Source organism: Calliphora vicina, chromosome 1 (genome assembly GCF_958450345.1).
Source record: "Calliphora vicina chromosome 1, idCalVici1.1, whole genome shotgun sequence".
Lineage (NCBI taxonomy): Eukaryota > Metazoa > Arthropoda > Insecta > Diptera > Calliphoridae > Calliphora > Calliphora vicina.
In genome coordinates, this window is record NC_088780.1 from 76,887,909 (window position 1) to 76,897,132 (window position 9,224).

A 9,224-nucleotide genomic window follows, 5' to 3' on the forward strand; every position below is an offset into this window, starting at 1 on the left:
GTAAGAAGGCAATTGGTACAAACTGGGGTATTATACCGAAGGGTATCAGTTGGATCTTCAAAGCAGTTGTTAAACCCATCTTGTTCTATGGAGTGTTGGTGTGGTGGCACTCACCGTAAGGCTGTGTAACGAGTTCTCAGGACTATTGCGATACTGATTACAGGCGCTATAAGGACTACCCCCTCTAAGGCACTTTTTACTATCCTGAACTGGTTACCAGTTGATTTGATGGTGATACAAATGGCTCTCAACTCTGCTGTGAGACTAAATGCTGGATGTTCGTGGTATGGTAAAGATCATGGGCACTCTAAGATACTGAACTACTATGGGTTCTTACATAGTAATGTCGATTACTGCATCGCAAAACCATTTTTCGATATGCATTTCCATATTAAGATCCCGAATAGGGATTCATGGCAGCGCGGACTCTTACCCCCTGATGATGTCATAAGGGTATTTACTGATGGCTCAAAGAGGGCCAATAGGGTCGGTGGTGGTTTTTTATTGAGAACTATGGGATTAAATCCTATTTCAGGCTACCTAACTTCTGTACGGCTCTTCAGGCGGTTTTATCAAATATCTGGTGATATATGTATATTTACCGATAGCAAGGCTGCCGTTAAAGGAATAGCGGGTGTCTTTACGACATCTAGGTTAACCGAGGAATGCCGGGTATCCCTTAATGAGATAGCGAGACATTCTAGGATAACGCTTATATGGGTCCCTGGCCACGATGGTAATCAGGGTAATTGTATAGCTGACGAACTGGCCAAAATGGGGGCGATGATGGATGATGATGAGATCGACCCCTTTTCTGGTATTTCCCTTGCTATATGCAAGATGGCTGTTCAGCGGACACTATATGAATCTGCACAAAGCAGGTGGACCAATGAGTCTTCCTGTGTTACAACGAGGTCTACTTGGCCCGTATATGATGCCAGCAGGACGAATCTACTTATGGAATTTCGTCGTGAGCAAATAAGGCTAATTGTCTCCTTCATTACAGGACACTGTATAATTGGGACACATGCTAGGAGATTGGGCCTACGGTATAATGACTACTGTAGGAGCTGCCATAATGAAGAAGAGGATGAGACGGTGTCACACCTATTCTGTCAATGCCCGGCTCTGATAAATCTGAGGGAACGCATCTTCGGAACACCATTCCTATCATGCTTAGATGAGCTATCAAGGATAAGTCTTAGACGAATCTACTCTTTCATCAGAGAATCTGGTTGGTTTAGCCTGGAAACAACGGACGTATAATTAATACCAAGATGTTTACCCCTTGGGTATCACAATGGGATCAGTTTTGAATGGACCCAAGTGAGCTGCTTGAAGAGTGGCTACCCATGGAACCTAACCTAACCTATAACAATGGACTTATAAACATGAAATTAAACATATATGGTCCTAAGTGAGTGAGAATTCTAAGGGGAGACTTTTTGGTACTATTTCTTTATTCGAATGGCACTTTTTGTAATTTCTTCACCAATGAACCTAGAATCATGAAATAAAGCTTATATGAACCCGAGTGACTGGAAAACCACAAGTGTATACTTTTTAGTACTTTTTCTATATTCCAATGGTACTTTATTAATTTTTTGTAATAATGGACATAGAAATATGAAATTAGGCGTATATGGTCCCAAGTGAGTGAAAATTCAAGGGCATACTTCGTGGTACTTTTTCTTTCTCATGGGTACTTTTTTGAATTTCCTATAATAATGGACCTAGAGTTTCCAAAAAATCGAAGAATTTCAAAACCGCGGTTTCGGTTTTGTGATAATTTATTAAATATTATGTATTATAGAAACAAAATTAGTTGATATACAAATCTAAAATTCAAACTTGACGGGTTATGGTTTAGTGAATGCGAATTTAAAAGTGAAAATCTGTTGAAATCAATTTTCTGAAGACCCCTGATATCTTCGGATCCAAATATATATATATAAAAGAGTAACGTTACTGACTGACTGATTCATCATCGCACAGCCCAAACGGCTGAAGCTAGAATCATGAAATTTTTGGAAATTCGAACGTTTAGGGGGTAAAAAAGGGTAAAAACGGGTAAATTCAGTAACCTTAAATCTTCAAAACTAATGAAGATACAAAAAAACTTAAAATTGCATGTTACTTCATCTAAAAAATAAGCTGACAGGTGTTTCGTACTTTTTCGAAATTCGAACCTTTTAGGGGAGAAAACGGGTAAAAACTGTATTTTGGTACTTTTTTGGCACCCTATGTATCTTTTAACCCAATAAACATATAAACAAATTTTAAATCGCATTCTTTACTTATCAAAAAATAAAAAATACAAGTTTGGTACTTTTTGGAAATTCGAACCCTTAAGGGATAAAAATTGTGTTTATTTTTGGTACTTTTTCATAAAATATGTTTTTCTATAATTTGACATAGACATACGAATATTTTATTATGAACTCCCACCACGATGCAGATTTTTATTTGAATAAAATTTTACCACCGCAATGGGGATAATAAAGGTACCAAAAAGGGGATAAAACCGGGAAAATACATTTTATTTGAAATTATTAAGCCAATTTTGATAATTGTTTTAACATTGGCTCCTGGATTTATACAAAAATGAACTAACAGGATGTTATTTGAAACTTGAGTGAATAGGTGTATATTGGGCCAAATCCGTGTAAACATTTTGGTACTTTTTTTAAAACATGTTTATTATTGGGCACATTAACACAGATTTTAATCGATTGAGACATGTCTGTAGAATAAACAACTTTTGCAAAATGGAATATTTTTAAATTTCAAACTTGAGGGGTGTTCAAGGAGGAAAAGAGAAATTGGCACTTTTCTCCTAATGGTACCTTTTTAATATTTTAAATTATTTCACTTATCGACATTAAAGTAAGCTGATATGTATCTGAGTGAAGTTAGTGTCAGAAATAAGGGATTATATTTAGGTACCAAAATGTGAGAACTGAACTATAGGTACTTTTTCATTCTTCTAATGGTTCTTTTTGAATTTTCTATTACAATGGACTTAGAAACTTTTTGTAATTTATTCACCAATGAACCTAGAAACATGAAATAAAGTTTACATGGGCCCAGATTGGGTGGAAATCCACAAGTGGCTGCTTTTTGGTACTTTTTCTATATTCTAATGGTACTTTTTGAATTTTCTATAATAATGGATATGAAATTAAGCGTATATGGTCCTAAGTGAGTGAAAATTCAAGCGGATACTTCATGGTACTTTTTTTTATTATAACGGTACTTTTTTAATTTTCTATAATAATGGACTTAGAAACATGAAATTAAGCATTCATGGTCCTAAGTGAGTGAGAATTCTAGGGGGAGACTTTTTGGTACTTTTTTTTTATTCTAATGGTATTTTGTGTAATTTCTTCACCAATGAACCTAGAAACCTGAAATAAAGCTTATATGGAACCGAGTGAGTGGGAAACCACAAGTGTGGACTTTCTGGTACTTTTTCTATATTCTAATGGTACTTTTTTGAATTTTCTATAACAATGGACTTAGAAACATGAAATTAAGCATATATGGTCCTAAGTGAGTGCAAATTCAAGGGGATACTTCATGATACTTTTTCTTTAATCTAATGGTACTTTTTGTAATTTCTTCACCAATGAACCTAAAAACATGAAATAAAGCTTATATGGACCCAAGTGAGTGGGAAACTACAAGTATATATGGTCCTAAGTGAGTTTTTCATTAATCTAATGGTACTTTTTTGAAATTTCTATAACAATGGACTTAGAAACATGAAATTAAACATATATGGTCCTAAGTGAGTTAGGATTCTAGGTGTAGACTTTTTGGTACTATTTCTTTTTTCGAATGGTAATTTTAGTAATTTCTTCACCAATGAATTTAGAAACATGAAATAAAGATTATATGGACCGGAGTGAGCGGGAGACTTAATAGTACTATTTATTTCTTCTAATTGGGGTGGCGAAGCGCACCGGGTCAGCTAGTAGTTCATATAATACGATTTTTATTAAAATCCTTCTCAGGAATTCGACATTTCTCCCACCAAATTTGACGTAGTATCATGCCGACGAAGGAAATTTAAACACTTGTAAACCCTTGAAATGCCTTTTTGATTTTTGGCATTTTTTTATGCAATATTTTATGATCGATGGCAAATTATTTTTGTTTTTTGTACTCGCATTCATTGCTTTTATTTATTGCGTTATTTTTTATTTGTAATTTTATTAGTCACGTTCTTATAAATATTATGAATCGAACTTGACTTTTTTCATTCAGAAAAAGAACATGTTCATAGATATTATAAAATTGTACATGACCGAAATTTTTGCTTTTTTACATAAATTTGTTGATATTTTATAATAAATTGCATTAGGTAATGATTTATTTTTCATTTTTTATTTATTGTATTTTCACAAAATAATGGGAACTATCAATAATTTCATCAAATCTTAAATCTAAAAATTAATTTTTATTTATGTCCCACCACAGTTGGACGAAAAATTATATTTAATTTATAGCTCCTATCATCAGCGCAGGCATATGGGCACTTTTCAGTATTCAGTAAAGTTTTACTGATTACTGAAAAAATTTTCAGTATTCAGTAAAGTTTTACTGATTACTGAAAAAAAAACAGTATTCAGTAAATTTTTACTGAATACTGAAAAAAAAATCAGTAATCAGTAATTTTTTACTGATTACTGAAAAAAAATCAGTATTCAGTAAATTTTTACTGAATACTTAAAAAAATCAGTAACAGTAAATTGAAATACATTATGCCGGTGAAATTTTATTAATTATATGTTAGTAGAAAAATATGTTACACTTCTTAATAGATATGTTATTAGTAAAAATATTTACTTAAAGCCGTAGCCCACTGGATTTGAACCGAGAGCCTCACGTTTGTTGGTCGCCGTTCTACTCACAACACCACCCCCTTATTTATTAATTGTGCGTTTTTAAATACTATGTACTTTATTTTCTGTTCGTGTGAAAAACAGTTTAAAAAATAAAAGTTTTTGTTGAGAATATAAAATATTTTAAATTTAAAATAGTTTTTTAAAAAAAAAATATAAAAAACGTCTAGGATTCGAACCAGCGATGTCAATCTTGTAGTCCACTGTTCACCGACAACACCACTGCGTAGCTATATGATTCTAAGTAAATTATTTTTAAATATAAATAACAGTTTCCTTTCCGTTTTAAACTAAATATTTAAAAATAAATTCGGCCAATTGACAAAATATAACTGTTACTTACATTTTTGTTTATTAACACTTTCACGTATGCGGTGCCCCAAGATTTTCTTTAAATTATTCTCAATATAGAGCGAAATTTTGAGTTCACAGATATAGTAAATGGTTATTTCCAAAGAAAACTAATTTATTTTTAAGAATTTCATGGCACTGCCTGCCAAAAAGATAATATCCTGCGAAAACAATTTTTCGATTTTTCATCATAAATTATAAATATATGTACGTCGAAATAAAGCGTGTAGTGAACTCATAGCTATAAAAATTACAGCGGTTTAATACAGTGCGTGAAAGGGTTAATTTAGATTTTTTGGACGTTACTTACAAAGTAAAAACATATTCTTTAATCACATGCAAAAGTCTATTTGAGTGTTAAAAGTGTTAAATTCCAAGTGTATAATAAGAAATGAGTGATTTATCAGATTTTGATAGTGATGATTCCATCAAAGATCCAGACTTTACTTATGAAGAAAGCCCACCAAGTTGTGGACAAAATGACTTAAATGAAACTCTAAATACAGAAGAATTGCATGCAACAGAATTAATTGGTGTTAATAAAATTCTACTTAATGAAGAATTTTTTAAAATTGTGGAGAAGGTAAGTAAAAAAATATACAATTATTTTAATTATTTTAAAAGTAAATTATTATGGTTCAATTAAATATAATTTTTTTAACAAACTACAATATAAATAAGTCTAAACTTACTAAATCATAAACATAAACATATTCATAAATTCTTATATTTAGGGCCACCACAGATTTGTTAAAATTAATTTTTTTCTGAAAATGTGCTACAAAAAAGGAAGAAAAGTAAAAAACGTTTCCTCGGTTGAGATTCGAACCTAGCTACTCAGTGGTTTACAATGATTAATAGGCTAGCAGCTTCCTCTATGCTCCATTAATATCCTGATTTACTTTTGCGATTTTTTCCAAAATAGCATTGATTTATTTTTTTATGTAAAAACTATGTAAGAAAATAAATCAATGCTGTTTTGGAAAAAATCGCAAAAGTAAATCAGGATATTAATGGAGCATAGAGTAAGCTGCTAGCCTATTAATCATTGTAAACTACTGAGTAGCCAGGTTCGGATCTCAACCGGGGAAACATTTTTTACTTTTATTTCATAAAATAATACAACTTGTTTTAAAATTTTATATTTTTTATAATTCTTGTTTTTTTAACTTTTATTCGAAATTTTTAAATTTATTGTTCTGTATTTTTTCAGTATTTTTTTTATTTTTCAAGATTACCTAATTTAAGAGCAAAAATTATGTGATTTTAAAGAATATTTAAAACAAATCGAATACATGACAAAGCAATTTTATCCATGATATAAATGTTCATGGTGCAAAATTTAAATTGGATTTTAAAAGTCTTTTTAAATACTTGGGATTGGTGTAGCCGAATTGTCTAGAGTGTCTGATTAACAAACGGAAGGTTTATGGTTCAACCCGAGGTTGGTTCGAACACTTTTTTCCAAAATAACATTGATTTTTTATTTTTATGAAAAACCCATTTCCGGTTTCAAATCTCAGCTGAGAAAATAGTTTTTAGTTGATATCAAAATTTTCATATTTTTTTCTCAAATATCCATTTTTTTAAGATTGTCATTGTAATAGAAAATCTTCCGAAGTAGGCTGAAGATCGTTAATATTTTTTTTGGGACACTCTAATATACATGTTCCCAACAATGATCAATTAAAACATAACGAAAATAAATATTTGATTCATATATGCATATCAAAAAGTAAGTAGTCTAGGTTTTTAGGTATTGGCTATAAGGTGGTGCTATTGTATTTTGCTGTTCAAAAAATGTTGTAACTATAATGTACATGTTATATACAATTACTACATTTTTTTCCTTTTTAAATGTAGATGAATACAACTCCTCATCAAAAAAAAATGTGTGGTTTAATTGCTGTGTGCCAAGTTTGTGGGAAAAAAGTAAAAGGATCTTTGCGTGTGAGCTCCAATTTTATAAAACATTTGAGAAATGAACATCCTCAAAAATTCAATACCTTCAAATCAAAAAAGGAAGAAAAAAGACTAAATACTGGTCGTAAATGTTCTTTTAGCCGCGATATTCTGAATTTTATTTGTGAAACTGCATCTCCTCTTTCCATTGTCGAAGAGCAAAGTTTTAAACGACTATTTCCTGGCAAAAGTATTCCTAGCAGACGCACAATTTCTAGGTTACTTTTAGAGAGCCAAAATAAATATGTTGAAAAACTCTCTATTGACTTTCAAAAAATTGAATACGTATGTACAACAGCTGATGTGTGGTCAGGCGGAAAAAAATCTTATTTTGGTTACACTTGCCATTGGTTAGATGCTAATAATTTCGAAAGAAAATCTGTAGCACTGGCTTGCCGAAGGTTTAAGGGAACCCATTCTTTTGACCGTGTAACAAAAATGATTTGCAATATAAACAAGCAATATAAACTGCCAGTAGAAAAAATTGTTTATACCATCACTGACAATGGTTCAAATTTTATCAAGGCTTTTAAAGAATTTGGAGTTGATATGAGTAAAGGATTACTTATTTAATAAATAATATGATATTAATTTTGTTGATTTTCTTGAATTTAGGAGCTATTAATGAATGTGATAGTGATGAGGAGTCTTACTCAGGCTCCGAAGTGGATGAGCCGTTGGATGTTTCAGGTATCCAGTTTCGCTCGGTAAACACTAAATTATCGAAACATTTTCCATGTGCAAGTCACACTTTAAATCTTCTGGCTACAACGGATTTTAACAAAATTATTAATTCCTCATCTTCTGATGTAAAAGGTGTTCATAAAAGTTCATTCAACAGGTAAAATTTTCTTCATTGCAGGCTTTTTATGTCTATATTATTGTTTTCTCTTTAGATGCACCCAACTTTGGAGTAAGTTCAATAGGCCAAAATCTGCAGAGGTTATCAATGCAGTTTTAAGTGCAAACTTACTAACTCCGTGTATAACTAGGTGGACCTCACTGTATGATTCCGTTAAGAAGTTGTTGGAGCACAAAACAAATTTACCGGAATTGTGCTATCGTTTAAAAATTCCCACAATTCTTTCTGATGAACTAGGGTACTTGGAAGAATATATAAAACTAATGGGGCCTGTAGCAGAAGCGGTGGATTTCCTTCAGGGAGAAAATACAATGTACTTTGGTTACTTCGTGCCAACTATTGTATCACTTAGGATTAAACTTATGCGTTTAGAGCTTGCAAACTTCAAGTTCTTAGCCGAAGTATCCGCTAAAATGCAAGAGGCTTTACTCAAAAGATTTGAAAAATATTTTTTGATTCAGCCTGATTCTTGGGATGCTATTATTGCTGCTATTTCTGTTCCGGAAATAAAATTAAGATTTCTAAAAGCTCTTTTAGAAACAACAACAACACAATCGGCAGATGATGTTCAACAATTATGTCTTAAAATTTGGCAAAGTACCCGATGCTGAAACTCGTGTTTTACCACAAAACCCGAAAAGTTCATTTTTAGATTTTGGGGAAGACAGCGATGGTAAAGTTTTTGTAATTATTTTTCAGTTAAATATTTGTTTTAATGTACACTTAAGGACTTAAGTCTTCATACATACCCGAAATTTCAGATAACCGCTAATCCAAGAGTACTAGGAAAAAATGTATTATACCAAAAATATTTAACTACATTTTAATTAATGTACCAAAACAAAAATTTTTAATATCTTAAGAATATAACGGTAAATACGAAAGAAACCTAAAATAAAGAAAGACAAAAGTGTTCATACAATGAAATTTCTTCATAATTTGGAAACTGTTGCTACTCAAGTACCGTTTTTTTTTGCAATCCCAGTAGGCAGCGTAATTGTTGAATTATCTTTTTAGCATTATATTGTTGAAATAAGTATTTATCAAGTGTCAATATGAGTTCGCGTAAAGAAATTAGCATCGAAGTAAAAAATCTTATTGTTCAGGAGTACAAAAACGGAAAATCCTATCGCGTAATTAGA